The 23,008-nt window shown below is 34.2% G+C and overlaps 2 long non-coding RNA genes across 2 annotated transcripts; one reads left to right on the top strand and one right to left on the bottom strand.

The window, feature by feature from the left end:
• Positions 1-1,966: 1,966 nt before the first annotated feature.
• LOC125653683 (uncharacterized) lies at positions 1,967-5,376 on the bottom strand. The gene is made up of 2 exons (XR_007362021.2): positions 3,588-5,376; positions 1,967-2,708 (listed from the first exon to the last, which is right to left on the bottom strand). It is a non-coding gene; the product is annotated as an uncharacterized LOC125653683 (long non-coding RNA).
• A 7,174-nt stretch (positions 5,377-12,550) lies between these two features.
• LOC130048220 (uncharacterized) lies at positions 12,551-14,341 on the top strand. The gene is made up of 2 exons (XR_008797077.1): positions 12,551-12,690; positions 13,572-14,341. It is a non-coding gene; the product is annotated as an uncharacterized LOC130048220 (long non-coding RNA).
• The last annotated feature ends 8,667 nt before the right edge of the window (positions 14,342-23,008 follow it).

Genomic DNA, 23,008 nt, shown 5'->3' with positions numbered 1-23,008 from the left:
CTGCAACGTAAAGCTGGCCTTTGGGGGTGTGGGGGTGGGGGTGTGTGTGTGCTCGATCGGTCTATGTATCTTTAACCACTTATACTTTGGGCTAGCATTCCAAGCAAGTTAATATCTTTGTTACCTTGAGTAACACATTTTAATATCATAACATTAAATTAAAAAGCAAAAGAGACTACTGAGACGGGGATTTGACCGTTTTCTTACTAGAATTTAGGCCTACTTTCACTTTGTGTGTGACGCCACAATAATGGTCACATGGTGCAATCAGAACTCCTCGAATGTCTCGCGCACTCGACATAGATCTCGGATGTCTCTTCCACGCCCCGCCCACCGATGACAACGAACGTCACATGTTTTCAGACTCCGTCAACTTATGTAAACAACATGGCGGGCGATTTCGATCTTATACAGGATACGTTTTCAATCGCCTCGTTTACTCGTGAATTTTCACAGAACAGTCCGTCAAAGGGTTTGACATACTTCAGAGAAGGTTATGTTCACATAATTTCAGTGGGTAAAAACGCGGAAGAAACAGTAATTATAACTTATTTGTTAGCGCTAGATGCTTTCGCTGCATTGGAAGTAATGAAACACTACATCGTCTAACCATCGAATTGCAGGATTCGGCTGCCATCGATGCTTACTGTTCATGCACAGCTGGGTTAATATTACGAAACGTTTTCCGAGTTTTGAATAATTGTTTTGTTACGGAATTGACGATGTTTGTTGTTCGGTTGAAACTGAATAACTATATCATATATGCTGCGTTGACCGGTTCAATAATATGTTTCATCTGCTTGCTTGCTTTTGGATCTTTTATTTTACTATTATTTATGATTTACTTATGAAAAACAGTTAAGTATTATCAAGAATTTACATTGCAGCTCGAATACCATCTGTGATCTCCATTAAATGTTCAACTTCAGTTATACTTGAATGGATATTGTAGATCTAGATATCTACATTGAGATATTTACATGCATAATTGTTTTTTTAATGGTAATGGGTTAATTAGATCATTCCAAGTTTTTATTCCACGTCCACCCAAATATCTATTTCTATTAAAAAAAACAACAACTTGCAAATCAACAGAAAGAATGTGTACAATGTTTGATAGACATCACCATTTTGACAGTACAGTCAAGAATATGTTAAATGACACACAATAGAACATTTGGATTATAAACAAAAATATTATAAAGACTTGGACAAAAAAAATTCCTGTTCGTAAAATATCTGTTTTAATTAGTTACCCAACCTCTTGTACTATAGTACATATTGTAATTACATAGGATCAGCAACACAATATAATACTTAGTTAAAGGAGTAGTTTATCATAAATAGGACAATACATTAAGTACCACATGGTTTTTTTTTATTTTCAACAAATAATTCAAAACTATGGAATAATCATTGTTCTTTAAGAATAAATGGTCTACAATATCTGTCTATTTTAATTGTCAATGAATCTGAACAAATTCTTCAATTTTCTTAGTTGTGAGCATTCACACATTTCGAAGGAAAATTTAAGTAATCTACTAGTTTATATTCATCATAATGTAAGTTTTCCCAAAGTTAGACATAAATTTACTCTCTTATAAAATGTTTATCATTTTAAATAAATTCCTCACATTGTATACAAGTAGTACACAATGAATTCACATGCTCTACAATTTTCTCTTCAACCCTGGGTTTTGCCCAAGACTTAGTAGGGTGCAAACTATCCAAACTTTATTGATGTCTCCATATATATAGATATACTAACTGGTGGGAATACACTGACAGAGGTGCAGTCATATTTCCCCTGGTTCTTTGGATATCGTGAAACCTTTGTCTGCCAAAATGAATTCCCCTTCCAGAATAATTCAACCCACCATCAGTTAACAAAGGAGTTTGTAAAATCCACTATTCTCTGTAACAGCAACATCTGACATAGATCCAGTAAATAATTCACTAACAAATATGATAATAATAATAGCCTTTATTTATCCAAGATAACACAAATTAGCATACAGCTAGTTTCCATTGTGTCCCCTAAAGGATCACAATCCACAAGTCCCCTTTAGGTTGTAGCTGATCTGTAGTCAGAATGCATAATTTGTAACTGCAGTTTTAAAGAAGATGGTTTCTGTGATTTCCTTTCTGCACAATCAATGATAGCGATCGTTGTTGGGAATTGAGCTTTTATTCAGTTGTCATGTTGTTAATATCATTCCTATAGGACTATATTGAAACACAACCTAACACAACATAAGGTCAATTCAGGCACAGAATACATCACTGATACACTGTGTTGAAATACAAAATCTTGATGCCAAGTCCTTGATTTCAAAATTATGTCTCAGCCTCATCAGTGTTAATAACAACTGCGATTGTTTTGTCATATTTGTTATGTCCCTCCTTTTTTTACACACTGGGGAATTTGCTCAGATGTATAAAAAAACTCTAACAAAGTACAAAATGTGGCATGTCTCAAATTGATATAATATAAAAACAACCCTGTTTTTTTTTTTCTCTTGCTATAGAGTACTGTTAATGTCAAAAGGGGTGGCCGGTTGGTGGGGTTAATCTTGGGCTTCCATTGATAACTGGAGTTGCAGGTGATGATTAAGTATTCTCTGTTGATGAAAGGCATTTTCTGATGTTGTAAACTGGTCTTGTAAATTCTCTGACTTGTGCTGCTGTTACAAGTATATCCAATGAATCTATAAAGAAACAACAATTTTTTTAGCATTTGGAAGTAAAACATGGATGCTGAGAGGGGCCATGGAATTTTAAAAGGTGACCTGACCTATTACATGAAAGATCCTATGCATACATTACACCCAACAATTTATTAGCTACTTATAAAATTTCAGTTTGCTTGAATTATTATGAAATCTAAATTCGAATTTAAAACCATTTATTACAAAATATATATGGACATAAATTCTATTGATATTTAAAAACTTTGACCACGGAATTAGTCTGATTACTGAAACTTTAGAACTTTATTCCCTGGTATGATCTATTGTAGGAATCATGGAACGAAAACTTTGAATATGGCACTCTTACAGTCATGTTATGATATGTATGGCTGAGCAAGGAAAATTTAAGACACCAGACCAGAAACTGCATATATATTGGTGTAAACATTAAATGAATTGACCCTAGATATGAAAATAGTTTAGATAGGGGATTCTTTTTAATAGATAATATTATAGTAAAAAACAAAAAGTATTGTGTAGCTCTTAGCACAGGTGCTTGGGTTCATGACACCCCCCCCCCCCTCCCTTGAATAACCTAGCTACACGAATTGTTATATCCAATGGGGGAAATTCTTAAAAAGAGCTATTTTGGGGTATGCATGACATTGTTGACATGCATTAGTAGGATTTTCAATCAGAAATAATTTAAATCAAGTCGTGCAGGTTATTCGGGAGAATGGGGGTGGGGGGGGGGTGGGGGGTGGGGGGGTCTTGAACCCAAGCACCTGTAGCTCTTAGTACATGTATACACATGACATGGGTATGTATTATTATCAGCCCCTGATTTAACTATTACTATTAACTAATACATAATTGTCTGCTAAGACTATAACTTACTTTGTGTGCCGGTCCATTCTGCTCTTACTGTGGGGCCTACCACACGCCTTTATCCAACATAAACATTAATCTTTATGTGATTTTGGGTTTGGAAATGGGATAAACATCACTTCTAGTATCCTTTCTGGGTAACGTGAATCACTGTTGCATTTCCCCGATGCACACAATTCCACCAATTTTATGAGAACTCGAAGTAATCAGGCTAAAACATCTGTACCTCAAAACCTCCGTCATCATAAGTTTTGACGGAGGTAATGGCAGACAATTCTTCCGCGATTCTGATTGGCTGTGCGGAGATGATAACCGCACCTCCCCTGACGACAGTGGAAGCGTTCCATGAGTGATTTTGATGCATTGTCAATTTGTGACGTCACAGCAGGGAGCTGCCTTTAGACTAGCCTTAGTACGTAAGTCCTCGAGCTCGAGCTTCATACTTCACCGCCAAACTCCCCGTCGAGGCCTCATTACGTCACCTACGATAGCAAACGAACTCTGGTGGAAGTTTGACTTCACCGCATATCGTAACGTAGTGCAGTAGGCTGTGACGTCATAGCTACCTTTAGACGAGTTCGATGAAAACAAGCGGTATTCTCGCGAGCAAACTCTGTACAGCGTCAAATTCTCCGGGACTACATTCCCCTACGAATAATGATATTGGAGTTGTAGCGTAACGGAATATACTGAGCTGACCGGAGCTTGTCTCGCGAGATTATACTTACTTGGGTGAAACGTCACCAATAGATAATATATTTCCGGAATAATTGTTGGCGTATAATACGCCATATTCAAATTCGAAAAATTAATCATAATAAAATATTTTCTAATAGATATAAAATACCTTACATATCTAATTACATGACAAATTTGGCTAGGTACATTTGGAATGAAATTACACGGTATTTTTGGTAGGCTTTATATCAGAGACATATATTATTTTAGGGCTAATATTGACTATAAATCAAATTTTTTTCTTCAATACAATATGCAAGAGAGTTGCCAGAAATTTTACTGAACTTCCATTTTTGTTGCACATAAGAATCTTAAGATCATCAGACAGACAGATGGCGTGGGGTTTTTTTCTGAAGGGGGGGGGGGGGTAGCGATCGTCTAAAATTCTTGACTATCAAACGAAAATAAACAAGAGGCCCATGGGCCACATCGCTCACCTGAGCCACCTTGGTCCATATCAGAAGACTTTCTATATATATTTGCATGTAAAACAGTAGTCCTTATTATGGCCCCAACCTACCCCTGGAGGCCATATTTTTTGCAAACTTGAATCTACACATGTCAGAAAGCTTTCATGTAAATGTGAATTTCTTTGGCCCAATGGTTCACGAGAAGAAGATATTTGAAGATTTTTCCTATATATTTGTATGTAAAACTTTGATCCCCTATTGTGGCCCCATCCTACAACAGGGGGCCATGATTTGAACTTAACTCTGCTCTATGTTAGGAAGCTGTTCATGTGAATATCAGCTTTTCTGGCTCAGTGATTCTTAAAGAATGTCCCTATATATTTGTATGTAAAACTTTGATCCCCCCCTTGTAGCCACATCCAACCCCCAGGGGCCATGATTTGAACAAACTTGAATCTGCACTATGTCAGAAAGCTTTCATGTAAATATCAGCTTTTCTGGCTCAGTGGTTCTTGAGAAGAAGATTTTTAAAGATTTTTCCTATATGTTTGTATGTAAAACTTTGATCCCCTATTGTGGCCCCATCCGACCCCCGGGGGCCAGGATTTTAACAATTTAGAATCTGCACTATATCAGGAAGCTTCCATATAAATCTCAGCTTTTCTGGCTCAGTGGTTCTTGAGAAGAAGATTTTTAAAGATTTTTCCTATATATTTGTATGTAAAACTTTGATCCCCTATTGTGGCCACATCCGACCCCCGGGGGCCAGGATTTTAACAATTTAGAATCTGTACTATATCAGGAAGCTCTCATATAAATCTCAGCTTTTCTGGCTCAGTGGTTCTTGAGAAGAAGATTTTTAAAGATTTTTCCTATATATTTGTATGTAAAACTTTGATCCCCTATTGTGGCCCCATCCGACCCCCCGGGGGCCAGGATTTTAACAATTTAGAATCTGTACTATATCAGGAAGCTTTCATATAAATCTCAGCTTTTTTGGCTCAGTGGTTCTTGAGAAGAAGATTTTTAAAGATTTTTCCTATATATTTGTATGTAAAACTTTGATCCCCTATTGTGGCCCCATCCGACCCCCAGGGGCCAGGATTTTAACAATTTAAAATCTGCACTACCTAATAAAGCTTATCTATAAATTTCATCTTTTCTAGCCCAGTGGTTCTTGAGAAGAAGATTTTTTAATGATCCTACCCTATTTTTACCTTTTCTTGATTATCTCCCCTTGGAACGTGGCCTGGCCCTTTATTTTAACAATTTAGAATTCCCTTTACCTAAGGATGCTTTGTGCCAACTTTGGTTAAAATTGGCCCAGTGGTTTTTGAGAAGTTAAAAATGTTAAAAGTTTACAGACGGACGGACGCCGGAATACGGGTGATCAGAAAAGCTCACTTGAGCTTTTAGCTCAGGTGAGCTAAAAAGGGTCCAAAAATCCATAACAGATGTTCTCTATTCCAAACTTCAACACCATACATGTAAAGAAGGGGGCGGATTCATCCTACCATGCAATGTAAGGGGGGGGGGGGGGGTCAGCCAGTATATCATAATTCACAAGGGATGATAATTTACTATGCTTGTGAATATAATGGAAAATTCAACTTTTTGTTGACCGTGGTAAAACGGATTTCTTTTAGATCCAGTGGTACGGTATGTATTAATATCTCACCAGAGCTCATAGAATGTAGAACTAACTTCATAATGACTTATGAAGATGATCGGTGGGGAAATAACATATTCTGGTGATATTACTGGTTATACAGATATATATTTTGTAGACAGTGGAGGGATGGTAGTGTGTACACAACATCTGTACACGTACACTACCCACCTCACGTGTCTGTGCATTATGCAAGCACTAGTGTTTGCAAACCTTTATAAGACACATGAAAGACTGCATTGAAGATAATGGCAAGGGTGTCACTTAGGATCAACAAGCTCCACTTTTAATTTGGTGTCTGTGCATCAAATAAAGTATTTCTCATATCCCACAAAATCTTTAAAGAAGAACACTATAACAAGAGATGGGAGATGTCTCTCATTATTCATGGAAATAATTGTCATTAACACTATATTCTTTTAGCCCCTTAACTGGCCCTGTGAAATGCAGAACCACATGACCTCTACCCTTGCCCTTGGTGACTAGGTATACAGACTGTTGAATAGCAGTTGACCTTTGCTGTTCACTACAACAACCTTTTTCAAGACCACCAATTCTTTTAACACAACTTCCAAGAAATGCAATAAAATGGGAAAGTCTAACAGATTGAAACACACAAGAGTCAATGTACTATAATCACGATTTTATGCTTGTTTATAAGGAACTCCTTGAGAGAAATTAAAAATATTTTTAATATTTATGATCAAGATTCCTTATAGCCAATATTCTTTCAAGCTTAACAAGGTTATTATGATGTGCATTGAAAATAGTTATTCTTAAAGGGGCATTAGCTGCCATTTTGATACCCAAAAATTAATTAAATGAAATTTGCTCCATATCATACATGTATATTTCAGTGATAACACCAGTATTTAATTATTTCAAACACCTTTTAACCCCAAAACAGGCACATGGATGTGTATGAATATGACATGAATTTTGGTATAAATTAAATTATTATTGTCTTGCAAGACAATAATTCGTCCTTATGTATTTCTATACACTAAAAGTGACAATCTATTGTCGTTTTATTAGGTTTCTCATGTTTTTGTACAAAATAAATATTATTATTAGGCATTAATATATATTCTTATTGAGAGATTTTGAATAAAAAGGTTGCCATCACTTTCACAGCTAATGCCCCTTTGACAAACTACATAGCATATCATAATTAACTTGCTGTTAATGAATATGTAACTTTTAAATTAGGTTAAGAGAATTTGATACCAAAGTGCAGAATATTATATTGTAAAATGTACAAAAGTGCAGTCTTGAAATTTATTAAACATAAAAATAATATGATTTCACAAAGTGTATTAATCAGTAATTGACAGTATCACTTATACCCTTCATAAATGTATTTTAACATAATGCATTTAGTACTACTGTGTGCTGGATTATTTTTCAATCCCATGTAAATAATGAATTACATTCAAGGGCAACAACTCTTCTAGACACATATTCTGTTCTGAACACATTCTCTTCCATAGTCATAAGATATACATCATCATTTAAACTAATGTGTTAACATGTGCATACCATAGGAAAAGATTTCACACACATATATCATAACCTATTATCCAATGTGGAGATGTACATGGACTCCAAAGCTTAGATATTGTATGTCTAACAATATGTTCATTTGAAATATTAATAAGTACAATGTACAATGTCAGTTACAATATGAGTTGAGGATTTTTCTCAAGTTTTTCATAGCAAAATCATGATGGTATGTAAATCTATCCAAATACATAAGGGTCTTAGTACAGTTTCCAGCACATCCATTCATATTCCTGGTCATCCTATCTCCAACAATCTAGACATTACTTAGTTCTCTCCATGCCAAAACACAAAGGACCGAGACTCTCTCCAATCCACTCTGTTCTATTGCTACCATCTTGATCTCATTCAAGTTTCTCCATTCTGCAATCTTTCTTTCTGCTTCTACTGTTCCTCTCCAGGTTGTTTTCGGTCTCTTAAATGCCCTCTTCCCATCTGGTGTCCAACCCAACACCATCTCACTGTCATTGTCACCTCCCCTCCATAGCACGTGTCCTATATAGTTCCATCACCGTCTCCTCAGCTCATTGTTTATTGCATTGATGTCAGTCCTGGCTGCCACTTCCTGTTTTCCATAATTTTCTGCTACTTTATCCCCAGTATCCTCTGCAAGCATCTGATATGGTAAGCATCTATTGACTTTTCACCTATTCACCTTCCAAGACATGGACATGCAAAATTTCTGAAAAAATAAATGCAAATATACCCTATGAAAAATTTTAAATACATGCATCTTAAACAGTACAAGAGGCCAAAGAGCCACATCACTCAACAGAGTCACCTTGGCCCTGCCATTGTACAGCTGTTGTGATTTTAAAAAGATTTCAGTCTTTATTCCTATGAGAAATGTTGATCCCATATTGTGGCCCCAGCCTACATGAGCCCCAAAGGATCACAACATTACTGAAAATGAATTCACATTACACAGAAATGCCTCAACACCAATAAGATCGACAAGATCTTGCTGTTCTGGATAAGACCAAGGTCACAAGGTAATTAATCATGGTACATGCATGATACAAAAGATCTTGACATAAGAAATCTATATACAAAATATGAAAGCTCTGTCTTAAATAGTTAAGATACTGAATAGGTCAGATTTTTATCAAAAGTAGGTCAAACTTCCAGGTCAAAGTCACAAGATCGAACACCGTTGCATCACATGAAAGAACTTTTCGTAAAAAATGTATATACAAAATACACAAGCCCTAGCTTAAATAGTTCAAGAGATATTTTTAAAAAAGATTTTTCCTATATACTTGTATGTAAAACCTTTATCCCCTATTGTGGCCCACCCTACCCTCGGAGCCATGATTTTAACAAAATTGAATCTGCACTATGTCAGAGAGCTGTCATGTAAATTTGAACTTTTCTGACCCAGTGGTTCTTACGGAGATTTTTAAATGCCCCCCCCCCCCCCAGCCTATTTTTACATTTTTGTAAGTAAGTAAGTAATTTTTATTTAAAGTCGGAACTATATACAGGTAACAATAAACATGAGCTAAGAGCTCTTTAACCGACTATATAGCATTAAAAAAACACAAAGCAGTAATGATATATATTTGCATGCATAGACATAAAAACAGAAATTTGAAATAAAACAGGACGCATACATGTATACAGACATCACAAGTCATGCATATATATACACAGGGACTAGCTATATTAAGATTATCGCCCCTTTGAAGGGAGCATTGTCTTTCATTTCACAAACTTGAATCCCCTTAACCCATGGATGATCTATGCCAAGTTTGATTGATTTTGGCCCAGTGGTTCTGGAGAAGATGAAAATGTGAAAAGTTTACAGACAGATGGCAGATACAAAGTGATTAAAATAGCTTACTTGAGCTTTCAGCTCAGGTGAGCTAACAATATATCTTTTAAGATGTTTCAGCATATATATATCTTTTATTAATAATAACTTCTTACCCTGTCCCTTTTCTTTTCAGTGGAATGAAATCTGGGTTGTAAGATGGTAGATACATTTTTATCCATTCTTCAGCTTTCTGGAAATGTCATTTTGGAGTTTCAGACAGGCTTTGTTTCCTGAAATAAACTTTAATTTAAAAAAAATGTTTAGAATTTCTGACTTAATTTTGAACTACATGTATTTGGAATAAGTAAATACTTGTAATGTTCAAGGGACATTATATGGAACGAGCACGCAGGATTTTAATATCATGTATATGTATATACTTAGCTGTTACCTTCCCATTGTATGTGTCATGGAAGGATGGTTGTATAGGACATCATCTGCTGATTCACAATGGCCTTTCCTGTTTTTCCTTGATATTTCGAGTTGTACTCCCTTTTCATCTCAATTACATTGGTTTCCATCTCATGATCTGTCTGAATATTGAAACTGTTATAAGATTTCTCATATGAGTTAAAATGTAGATATTACTACAAAATTTTGTATGCAGATGCTTTGTCTTACCACCATGGTTTTGACTTTCAATTCTTATTGAATCTAATCTGGGTAGATCTATAGTTCACGCTTGCCTTTTATTAATTATATTGCATCAAAATTATTTGCCTGCATCATTAAAATTGCATGTGATGCACGTTATACTTATAAATTACAGCTTCTTTGAAAAGTAACATAAAGTCAAATGTCATAGTAAAAAAAAAAGATATGGTAGATCCATGAAAGTAGGTTCAAAGTAGCTATAATCATCTCCATTATGATAGGATAAACTTCCTGAAGCTGGAATATTACAAAATTTTACTTATTAGATTTAGAGTTTGATACAATCTTTTTAATAGATAAAAAACACCCTAGTCATTTGTTCCTTACATTTATATTTCCTAGTACCTTAATTTGCTAATTAATACATGCAAAGGTAGCAGTATGTTTACTACATTCTTTGGTTGTGTGGCACTAGCATCTATTGTTTTCAAGATAAAAGATCTCCAACACCAGGGTCTGAATCTTCAATTTATGCCATAAAGTAGTACATGTAGTTAGGAGAAACAAGTAATGTATAAATTCACTTAATTAAAGAAAAAGTAATTAGTTAGTATGATCTATCTCTGAATACCATAGAGGCATAGCAGGGTTGGGCGGTTAAAACCGCCCCCGGTTTTAACCGTCCCGGTCAATACTCCCCAAGTGGTCAATAATGGTCAATTGTGATTTAAACTGTCCATTTTCCTATTTTTGTACATTTCTTGCAAAGATAAAGATAAATTAAGTCTTTTCATTATATGGATCAATTGTTGATTAATATTTTTCATTAGATAATCAAATGTAATTTCATAAGTTTAATATATTTGGTTTGCTAAAACTGACCGAAATATCTTCAGTACCTACCAGAGGGTCACAGTTCTATAACATAGCTTGATTATTGGAGACAGACCTCTTAATACATGTACCTGGACAGATTAAGAATAAAAGGTAGCTGGACATTACCTGAGCCCAGGAAGCAGAGTGGACAGGTGTTAATAAGCATAGGCTGGGACCAGAAATGACCAGTGTACCTGTTATTGTTATGAAAACATCACTAACCCACCCTCAAATGTTTATTCAACAGTATTCAACAGTTAAAATGAAGATTGATGAAACAATACTTATACTAAGGTAGTTCTTGTTAAATCAAGGAATTTGAACAGAAACTTTTACATCTCCCCAATATTCAACAGTCATTTGTACATTATTTATGTAATATTATGACTTATAAGTATATTATATATACCAAACAATTTTCAATCGACCAGTATTAACCAGTTTTAACCAGTAATTGACCACCGGCCTCATATCGACCACTTTTTTGCCAACCCTGCCCCGGGCATAGACATATAACAGAAATGTTATCCGTTATATGTCTATGTGAATACATACTGCAACTTTGCATTCTGAACAATTAAACATACACATTATATAATTATACAAGTCCATATTGCTCTTTTTCCAGCCAATTGTGCATTTACTTGTTCTGGTATACATGCTATAATTGATGAATTTGATTACATCCCTCGGGCCCCCCATTTTCATCTTAACACTTTAGCTCCCCCCCCCCCCCACCCTTGATGTCCACTCCCCCAAATCAATGTCTATTTTCCGATTATTTGTTGGGGGTTGGACGAAAATACAATGATCATTTCGATGTAATGGAATTGTGAAACCAGTAGGATAATTTGGTTCAGAAGGTGAGTTTTGCATTTCATTCATGCATAGAATCACAGGGGCTAAGCCCGTTTTGGTATCACTGGGTTCGGGCCCAAAACGGGCTTAGCCCCTGTGCATAGAATAGCCCTACTTACCTGATCTCACCTCTGATATGTCCAGGGATCTATGTTTGCCCTACTTTGTTTTCTATTCTTCATGGGATTTATGTGATTAATTGTACATTATTTTCACTGGTCTACATAACAGTAAGAAATAAATAAAGAAGTTTTTCCTTCAACGTATCCGCTTCGTTTGTTTATTGCCGCCATTGTGCACTAGCATTCCGGATAAATACTAACTACCAGATACATCTCTTTCATATTGCTCATTTCCGCGCGAGACCATGGGTTGTTTTCATCTGCCCGTGTAGCACATTCATTTTTTACTTATTTTCTCATTTTACGACATTCATGATGACGTTACGATTGTAAACAAACTCGAGCTCGAAGACGCACACTGTACGATGTCGCATTTAGTCTATTCTAAAGCAGTCCAGAAACATACATGGGCGATTCATTAGAAGTAAAACGGCAGTTATAGATCAGTCTGCATCCGATATTCTCACAGGTGAGTGGCAGACAAAGAAAATTACAGACAAGCAGACACAACCACGCACATGGTGACACACTACATATACAGTACTGTACATAGTGTCAGACGAGAGGGGGGGAATGGAAGGATGTTACCGATGTAGTACCCGAATCAGAGGCTGCTGATATAGTATTGAATGAATTTGTAAGTTTTTCAATATACAAGAATTTTTTCTATGAAAATAAAATCTACAAACTATGTAGATCTGTACTTAAAATTGATCTGCGATCTTCCCGATCCCGCCTTGTCGGTCATGAGCGAATCTCGCTCCTAACGTTCAATGTATCATTATTGAAGCATCATTTTGATTAAAAAGTGTAATCTGTATCATTGTTTAAAAAAATCGCCAAAGTATACAGCGAATTTAATTCATTAAAAAGAGTTCAAAGGGAAAAGGGGGGTTTTTCCCATCTAGAGAATTATGGCACGCCATTCGTGTACAAATTAGTTAAAACAAAAGATAATTTTGTTGACTATATATACATGTATAGATATGTTTTTTGGGGGGCTACTAGATCGATAATTTGTTTCTAATCAGTTCTGGATAATTGAATAAAATTATTTTATCAAACTTTTATTTTAATTATTCCTTCAAAGTGTTTAGAATTTTAGCATATATTTCATAAACAGTCATTTATGCATGAAAAAATTCATATATAACATTTTGCCTAAGAAATTCTTTTAGAGTAACAATTTGTTGGGCAAGGCATTAAAACATAATCCCTGGCTAGACAAAAATTGGAGTTAGTTGAAGTTGGTGTATTAGCAGTCTGGTGGTAAACCTAATAGTATATTCTGTTCTATTGTTAAGAAGTTACAGTATTGATAGAAATTGAGTTCCAATGTTTGCTTTTTAGCTACATCCATAATTGGTAACCACAGTGAGAGGGATGAGTTGTGCTATCATCATATGAAGAACCATACCAGGAAGTGCAGATTTCTTTCTCATGGCCACATGGAAGTTGACTGTTAAAAGTAGTTTCTGGATACTAACTCAAATACTTTGCATTCTATTCAAACCAAATTTGGACATATGGATACCTACAAAGACGGGAAGATGCCTATCAATTTTGGGGTGAGGTCAAAGATCAAGGTCACAGTGCATGGAAATTAGAAAATGCTGATGCGGGGGCATATGTTTTACACATTCTGTAGTTATAAATGAATTAGTATTGTATATATGCATATATTATTTATGTTTTCTGATTATTTATCATATAATGTAATAAATATATAGAATTTGTAAATATGAATTGAAAAATACACATTTTATAAAAAATCGTATATTGTTATTGTTTAGAATGTATGTTAGTGTAAGAAGGGGGGTGGGGACACAAAATGGTTCAAATCTTTGTTCCAATGCACACTACCCCACACATTTTTTTAATTTAAATTAAGCAAAAATATGATTCAAATCTACATTAGTAATTTCAGAAAAAGTTTGATACAGATATTCTCCCTAGGTTGAATTTTTTTATGAAATAGGTCTTCAAATTTGTGTGATATTTTATGCAATTATATTAATTAATACTTGATTTTTTGTAGAATTGGTAATGTATTTTATGTAAAAGTTATTGAAATTATCAATTATGCTTAATTTTCATATAATAAAAGAAAGCCAAGATTATTCTGTCCTTAATATTTGTTTTATAGTGTGTTTCTTGTGAAAATTGGTGATTTTCATGAAAAATTAAGTTTCAGCAAAGGGACAACTTTGAGGGGCTGTAATTCGTTAAAGTCCACACTAACATACTCTTTTTTTATGTTTTAAATGTCTTTCGGATAAAGATGTATCAGTTAAAATCGTTTATCAAAAAAGTTTGATACTTCTGAAAAAATTCAAATCAGGAGAGAACATCCTTAAGAGTATCACTCTTATATCATTGCGTTTTCGCATATCATGTTTTAATATATATTGATTACATGCATTACATGTGCTTTTAAAAGTTCTCAACAAGTCTGAATTGTCAATTTTGGAAATTATTTAGTATACCCGCTGTGAAACAATCGTGATACGTGTCAATAAACTGAAACGTACTCACATTACATTTACAAATGGCAACATCTGTTATGACGCGGCTGCTTTCACTGTTATGATGCGGCTGCTTTCACTATGTCAGGTGATACGTGCATACATTATACTAATAAAATGCGGAGAAGATACCACATCGTTGGCGAGTGCACTAATACATGAAGTCACGAAAATTAATGTGATATCAAATAAACCTTAATACAATGCTTAAAATTTACATTCATTCCGTTTTTCCTTTCACATTTTTACTAATTGAAACTAATATCGTATAAACTTTCTACTTTTGAAATAGGCTAATCACTGCGTAGGAATAGATTTGACCAAAAGTTTATTTCTAAATGCAATGAAAATGTTTAAAATGTAAACATAAGAAATGTCTTACAGCGTTTTCAAAGTATATGATATGATATACGTAAACATAAGAAATGTCTTACAGTACGTGTCTTCAAAGTATATCATATGATATACGTCCAGCCGCTTCACACCAGCATATGCAAAGCATGTATTTAACTGGACGCTAACGCGCTCCATTCCACATGCTAGTGTGAAGGGGGATCACATTTACTTTAAATGTTGAAAGACAAATCTTAAATGTAACAGAAATAACATCTTTTTTCATGATTACATTGAAATCACAAGTTTCATGGTAAAAGGTGAGAGAGGTAGAATCTATTTTATTGTAAATCTTAGGATCTAAGACTATCACAAACCTGTAACCTTCCGCTAGTATAGGATGACTTATAATCTAATCTCACTGCACAGTCTGGGTCCGTAAAGTACTGAGGTGTGACACATATCTCATAGTCATCCATGATGTCCTCTCCTCTTGCTTTAAATGAGAAATCATCACACCGCCAACGAAGATCTTTCCCTTTATATTCAACGAAAATTTGACGTTCCTCGTTCACCTTTTTAATTGAAACGGTGCAATCTCCAAATTCATCTGAAAAATGTTTCATTCCATGAGTTTTTCATGATTTGGTTAATTGTTGAATAAATGTATCATTGAAGACAGAACTTGTCAGTACTATTTTGCTTCATTGAAGCTTTTTTGTTGATATTTTTCTCTCATTAGAATATTCATATTGAAGGGATGTGTAAAACTAAATGGTAAATAAATAATTCAATACTGAAATTTATTTATCGATCGATAACTGTAGTACGTATTAGTAAATGTCACGATGATAATTAACATGCTTTGTCAATATTTCCTTGTTTTCTTTTTTATCTAAACACATCCTACATTTGCAATATTTGGAGAAGTAAACAAAATCGTATTGAAATACAGTTAAGATGAAATATAAGCTAAAACACACTACAGATTCGAATTCAATAGATCTACATACATGTATATGCTTTACATAAGAAACAAGAGGTACTGTGAGCAATGCTCACTAAGAATACCCCCCGCTTACCCTAATCTCCCAAAGGGCGTTGGTAATAGGTATAAACTACCTCTTTTCTGAGTGTAAAAAACACATGGCATGACAAACTGAACCATATTGCTACTTCGATGTCCAGTGCGTGTGACCTTTGACCTTTTGACCCTAAAATCGATAGGGAACATCTTCATCCCATGGGTAGTCCATATGTATGATATGGTGACTGTAGGTGGAAAGGATAACGCTTTAGAGCCCGGAAACCATATTGCTACTTTGATGTCCAGTTCACTTGACCTTTGACCTTTTGACCCCATGGGTAGTCCATATGTATGATATGGTGACTGTAGGTGGAAAGAATAACGCTTTAGAGCCCGGAAACCATATTGCTACTTCGATGTCCAGTGCGCTTGACCTTTGGACCCCAAAATCAATAGGGAACATCTTCATCCCATGGGTAGTCCATATGTATGATATGGTGACGGTAGGTGGAAAAGATAACGCTTTAGAGCCCGGAAACCATATTGCTACTTCGATGTCCAGTGCGCTTGACCTTTGACCTTTTGACCCCAAAATCGATAGGGAACATCTTCATCTCATGGGTAGTCCATATGTATGATATGGTGACGGTAGGTGGAAAGGATAACGCTTTAGAGCCCGGAAACCATATTGCTACTTCGATGTCCAGTGCGCTTGACCTTTGACCTTTTGACCCCAAAATCGATAGGAAACATCTTCATCCCATGGGTAGTCCATATATATGATATGGTGACGGTAGGTGGAAAGGATAACGCTTTAGAGCCCGGAAACCATTGCGTCTACAGACGGACAGACAACCCGATTCCAGTATACCCCCCCCCCCCCACAACTTGTTGCGGGGGGTATAAATATACATATAACATGTCGTCAAAACAATCACTTTCCATGTTATCTAAAAATCACATTCACATACAACTAAAATACTGTAAATGGGGAAACGATTGCGGTGGTTTTAATTTCGCTATGTTTGCGGTCGAGGATTTTCCCGCGAAATCAAAACAACCGCAATCATTTTGCAAGTGTGACACAATACGTATTGAACAATTACCAGTAATCAAAATAAAATTTGATTCCGCGAAAATAAAACCAATTAGACCAATATGAAAAACCGCGAATTTTAGCACCGCGAAATTAAAACCACTTACAGTGTACACTGTAATATTAGTACATAGATTTTTTCTGAGACTTGCTACTGATAGGACGGACAGATAGAGGCAATATATTAGTTTTCCTCTGTTTTGTCTTACAATCAATATGTCTGACTTCAGATTTCAGGACTAAATGAAACTTACATGTGTCCGTCACAATGCCATTCACGGGTGTAGCAGCAATACACAAAACCCCAATCAATAAGCAGATATTTGTCGTTTTATCAAATGTCATCTTCCTCTTAGATCTGCACAATGAAAAATATTCTATTTGGAACACGGTTGTACCGACAAACAGTACAAGAATGCAAATGGTTTTACTAAAAGTGTTAAAAACAGTTTCATTCAAATTTATTTTTTTCATTTTTCTATTATTTTCTAAAAACAAATATCATACTTGATACAATGTATATGTGAATTCACCACAATAGATGAAAGTACCTAATTTTTTATGTTATGTCCCCATTCAAAGAAGATGGACATATTGCACCTATCGGTCGGTCTGTCGGTCGGTAGACCAAATGTCGCCCGGTCAATGACTTGAGACCATTCATTTGATCGTAATGAAATTCCATATGTGGGTTGGTTATGAATGAAAGATAATCCTTTTGATTTTCAAGTCACATGGTCAAAGGTCGAGGGTGAATCCACTCTGGCTATATGAAGATACAATCCGCTCAATATATTGACCCTTTCCTTAACAGACAAATAATTGGTACACCAAAGAAGTATTTTTTTTTTTTTTTATTGTTTTTATCATTTTCAACAAATACATATACACCTTTTACTCACACTCTCATATAGATTAAAGATTTCAAAGCGATATAGACAATTACATGTATATTCTAGTACTTATTGTTAAAAAAAGAAAGAAGAAGAAATGCTATTATCATTAATTTAAAAGACATTTCCATTTAGACCATTTCTTTTTGTAAAATATTTGTTCTGTAAGTTTTTCTTCCAAAATGTAGTAATCATATAAACATTTCAAAACATCATCAAAAACAATATTGACATTCTTTCTTGAATATTGGAATATGTATCTCTTTACTAAGAGGATTATAAAGTTTAAAACCATATGTGTTCTTTTTCTGGAAAACCAAAAATAACAGTTTGTACACTAAATCCCATTCTTTTACCAGATTTTTGAAAAATCCAATCTGATAACTTTGTCCATAGTGTAGAGACAGAAGGACAATAAAAAAAGATATGCTTAATTGTTTCTGGTTCTAGTGCACATATTGAACAAAGTGGAGAGTTTTTAATTTTTGATATATGTAGGAGTTTGTTAGTACCCAATATTCTATGAATGATTCTATAGTTGAACCATATCAGTCCTGAATCTTTTGTTACAGATTTGATGTTTTTATATACATGTTTCCAATTTAAATCTAATTGCAAATTTAAATCATTATCCCATTTGTTTTCACAAATAGGTCGATGCTGTGATTTTGATATTAAATAGTCATGAATATTCCTAGAACCTTTTTTGTATTTGCATAGAATTTTAATGAATTCAGGTTGATATGGTTGAAAAGTTGTATCATGTATAAGCAGTTTGATATTAGGCCATGAGTGCATAATAGCTTGTTTTAATCCCTCATATGTAGTAAATGGAATTTGAATTGAGTAATCATTTGTGATACTCTGGTAGCTGATAAAGTTACCATGCTTATCTAATAAATCAGATATTATATGAAACCCCTTGTCATATAATTGCTTGCAAAATATGTATTTATTTTGAATCTTTATTCTATCATTATACCACAGGGGTTAAAAAAAAATATGAAAATTATTCATTTCAAAACTTTCCAAAAATTCTGCGAAGTAAAATAAAGTTTCTTTCCAAAAAGAGTTTCTAGTGGAATTTGCTTTATGTTTACAGTAAACAAGTCCAAAATGACACAATTTTGTAATGTTACAACCAGTAATTTCAGAAAATAAGCTTATCCATCTACATGTAGAATTAGTTGTAAAGAGTCTCCTAAACCAAGTTAGTTTGAGAGACTTGATAAATGTTTCTATATTGGTCATTCTACACCCACCATTTTCAAAATCTAATTCTAGTGTTTTTCTAGAAATTTTCTCCATTTTGTTCCCCCATATAAATTTGTAAAAAGCTTTTTTAAGTTGCGCTTTATCCACTGTAAACTTGGTTTGGGAAGCGAAATGAACAAGTGCGTAAATTTTGATAGAAACAAACTTTTCACCACTGTAATTTTTCCTATGGGAGAAATATTTCTTTTTGACCATTGGGTTATTTCTTTCTGGATAGCTGTAAGCCTGTTATCAAAATTAAGCTTTTCCATGTTCTTAAGGTTCACAGTATATGTAATGCCTAAAACTGTGAATGGTTCTGTTGTCCATTGTAATCCAGCATCACTACAAAAAGTATCTTTAGTATTAATCTTAGAACCAATCCAAATTGATTTGGTTTTGGAAATATTGGGTTTTAAACCTGAAAATTTTGAAAATTGAAAGAGGAGATCAAGAGCACTTTTTAGACTTTTTTCTGATGCATCCAAAAATAAAACTGTGTCATCTGCATATTGTATTAAACAAATTCTTTATTTAGTTTAATGCCCCTGATGTTTTTGTTTTGTCGTATCATATGGCCTAAAATTTCGACACAAAGGTTGAATAAATAAGGAGATATTGGATCACCTTGACGACAACCCCTGCCAATTTCAAATTTTTTTGAAAAAACACCATTTTGAATAACACATAATTTGGCCTTATTGTATAACACTGATACCCATTTGATAAGATCATGACCGAAATTAAAAAATTTTAAGGTTTCGTACATAAATTTCCATGATATAAAGTCAAATGCTTTTTCAAAATCCACAAGTAAAAGCATACCTGGGATGTGTTTTTCATGTACAGAATCTATTACATCGTAAATAAGTCGCGTAATTTCCCCAATAAACCTATCTTCGAGGAAGCCCTTTTGATTGTCATGTATTAGAAAATCAAGAACATTTTTTATTCTATTTGCCATACATGCAGAGGCAATTTTGTACGTTACATTAAGAAGTGATATTGGTCGCCAATTTGTAAGTAATTCCCTGGGTTTGTCTCCTTTTGGTAATATAGATATAATGCCTTGTTTCTGTGTTACAGACAGTTCTCCCACATTAAATCCAAAGTTTATTGACCTAATTAAAAAAAATCCAAGATCTTTCCAAAAAAATTTGAAAAATTCTGCTGTGAATCCGTCACTTCCAGGACTTTTACCATTAGACATATTTTTAAGTGCTAAAAGGGCTTCTTCATTGTTTATATATCCCTCTAATGTTTTTGACATGTTGTCATCAAGTATTCTAACATCATTCTTATCAATAATGGTATCAATGTTTACATCATGTAATTTATCATCATAACTAGAATAAAGATTTTTGTAGAATTTCTCAATTTCTGCTAAAATATCTGTCTGTGAAGAAATAGTATTACCATTGCTGAGCATAAGTTTGTTTACAGTTTTATTTATATAATTTCTTTTTTCTAGGCTGAGGAAATATTTCGTTGGTTTTTCTCCCTGCTCAATCCATTTAAGTTTTGTTCTGACAAAAAGGCCCTTAATATAGTCTTTTCTGAGTTCCTCTAAACTTTTTTGAGCAGCATTTAATTTTTGTACAATTTCTGTGGAGTCATCATTGTTCCTTAGTAATTCTAAATGCTTTATTTCTTCTTCAATTGAATGTATTTTTTCGTTTTTTAATTTCTTTTTTATGGAACAATAACGAATAGTAGCACCTCTTATGCTCAGCAAGAATTGTTCAAAAAACAACTGATCATCTATGAGTAGTTGTAATTCATCGTTCTTGATCATATGTATGTAAGCAGGATTATATGGCAAGACAGCATATTGTTCTTTGATCTTACGTGTACATGTAATACTTTTGATATTGTTTACATAGGTCTGATCCTTGAGTAGTGAACTATTAAACTTCCAGAAGCCTTTACCCTTTTCAAATTTAGTTAACTTAATTTCCATATGAACCATCGAATGGTCAGATTTATATCCTGGATTGATATCAACTTTGTCTAGCAAAGCCATTAATTCATTTGATACTAAGAAAAAATTAAGTCTAGCTTTTTTGATAGGATTAGTTTTAAACCATGTGTATCTTTTCCTTTGTTCATATTTCACTCTCCAAGGATCCTTCAAACAATTAATGTATATCCTTCATACTCAAAACTTTTTCTCTTGCCTTTTTGTTATTAACATTATTGTAGTTAAAGTAATCTAAATTTACATCTTGAACAAGATTAAAGTCTCCGGCCATAATAATGAATTCACCTTGAAAGTTTGAGATAATGTCTGATATAGATTGAAAGAAATGTGGATCATCATTGTTTGGCCCATATACATTTACTAATAAGATATCATACTTTTTAAAAATGTTAATCTCTAAAACAAGTAAATTACCCTCTTTATCTTTATGTTCATTTAACACCATGTATTCAAAATTGTTATTGAACAAAATTGCAGTGCCTCTTGCATTTAATTGGCCGGGAGACATGTAAACATCATAGCCCCAAAAAGATCTCACTTGATTGTAGTCATCCAGAGTAAAATGAGTATCTTGTAAAAAATAAATTGAGAAATTAAGTAAGTAAACTACTTACATTGATTTTGAGGTCACATGGTCAAAGGTCAAACTGAACATAAGAGAATGCTGACCGCTCAAGATATTGAGAACCCTTTGCTTGACAGACATTAGTACACTGGTACGTCCTAAGAAGTAGATGACCCCTTTTGATTTTGAGGTCACATGGTCAAAGGTCAAACTGGACATAAATGTAGGAATATCATGTCCGCTCAATATATTGGGAACCGTTTGCTTGACAGACATCAAACTTGGTACACTGGTACCCCATAAGTAGTAAATGACCCGCAATGATTTTGACGTCATTTGGTCAAAGGTCAATCAACTATTGACATAGGAAGGCATTGTTGGTTCAATACCTTGAGAACCCTTTGATTAAGAATAATTTGATTGCTTGACACCAAACTTGGCGCACTGGTACATTCTTAGGAGTAGATGACCTCTATTGATTTTGAAGTCACAGATCAAGGATCAATCCACTTTGAACATATTGTCCGATCAATATTTTGAATTGTTTTGGCATTGCTGTCAATTAAATCATACACGTGTATAACCCTATTCAAATTTTGCACCACTAGGGTATACGTGTTTCTGAAACATTTCTTGTTTTTCATCCGGTCACAGTGAATAGATTTACACAGATGATTTCCTCTCATAAGGACGGAATCTAGAATAACTAGCAAACATGATTGTCACCAAATTGGCATCAAGACCTTCAGAAATGCTTGCTCAATAAATTTTAATAGAAAAATAATTTCGTGTTACTACTCACGTCATTCCATTTAAAGAAATTAATATGGATGATGTACCATGAGATAAAAAGACAAAAGACATCACAGTGACTGTCATAAATGTGTGTTAGCTGCAATTCAAACTTCAATTCATTGTTATTCAATGAAAATACATGGAGTGATGGTACATGTACATGATTTATAAAAAGATATACAGGATATTAACATAATTAGGGCAAATCTTGACACGGGTTTCTTTTCGAATGAGATCTAAATATAAATGATAGCAGTTACTTTTAACTGTCCGGTCCTACAAGATAGAGATTAAACATCTAAATATGCTTGAACCCTT

This window comes from Ostrea edulis, chromosome 7 (genome assembly GCF_947568905.1).
Source record: "Ostrea edulis chromosome 7, xbOstEdul1.1, whole genome shotgun sequence".
Lineage (NCBI taxonomy): Eukaryota > Metazoa > Mollusca > Bivalvia > Ostreida > Ostreidae > Ostrea > Ostrea edulis.
This window is presented reverse-complemented; position numbering and strand designations above follow the sequence as displayed.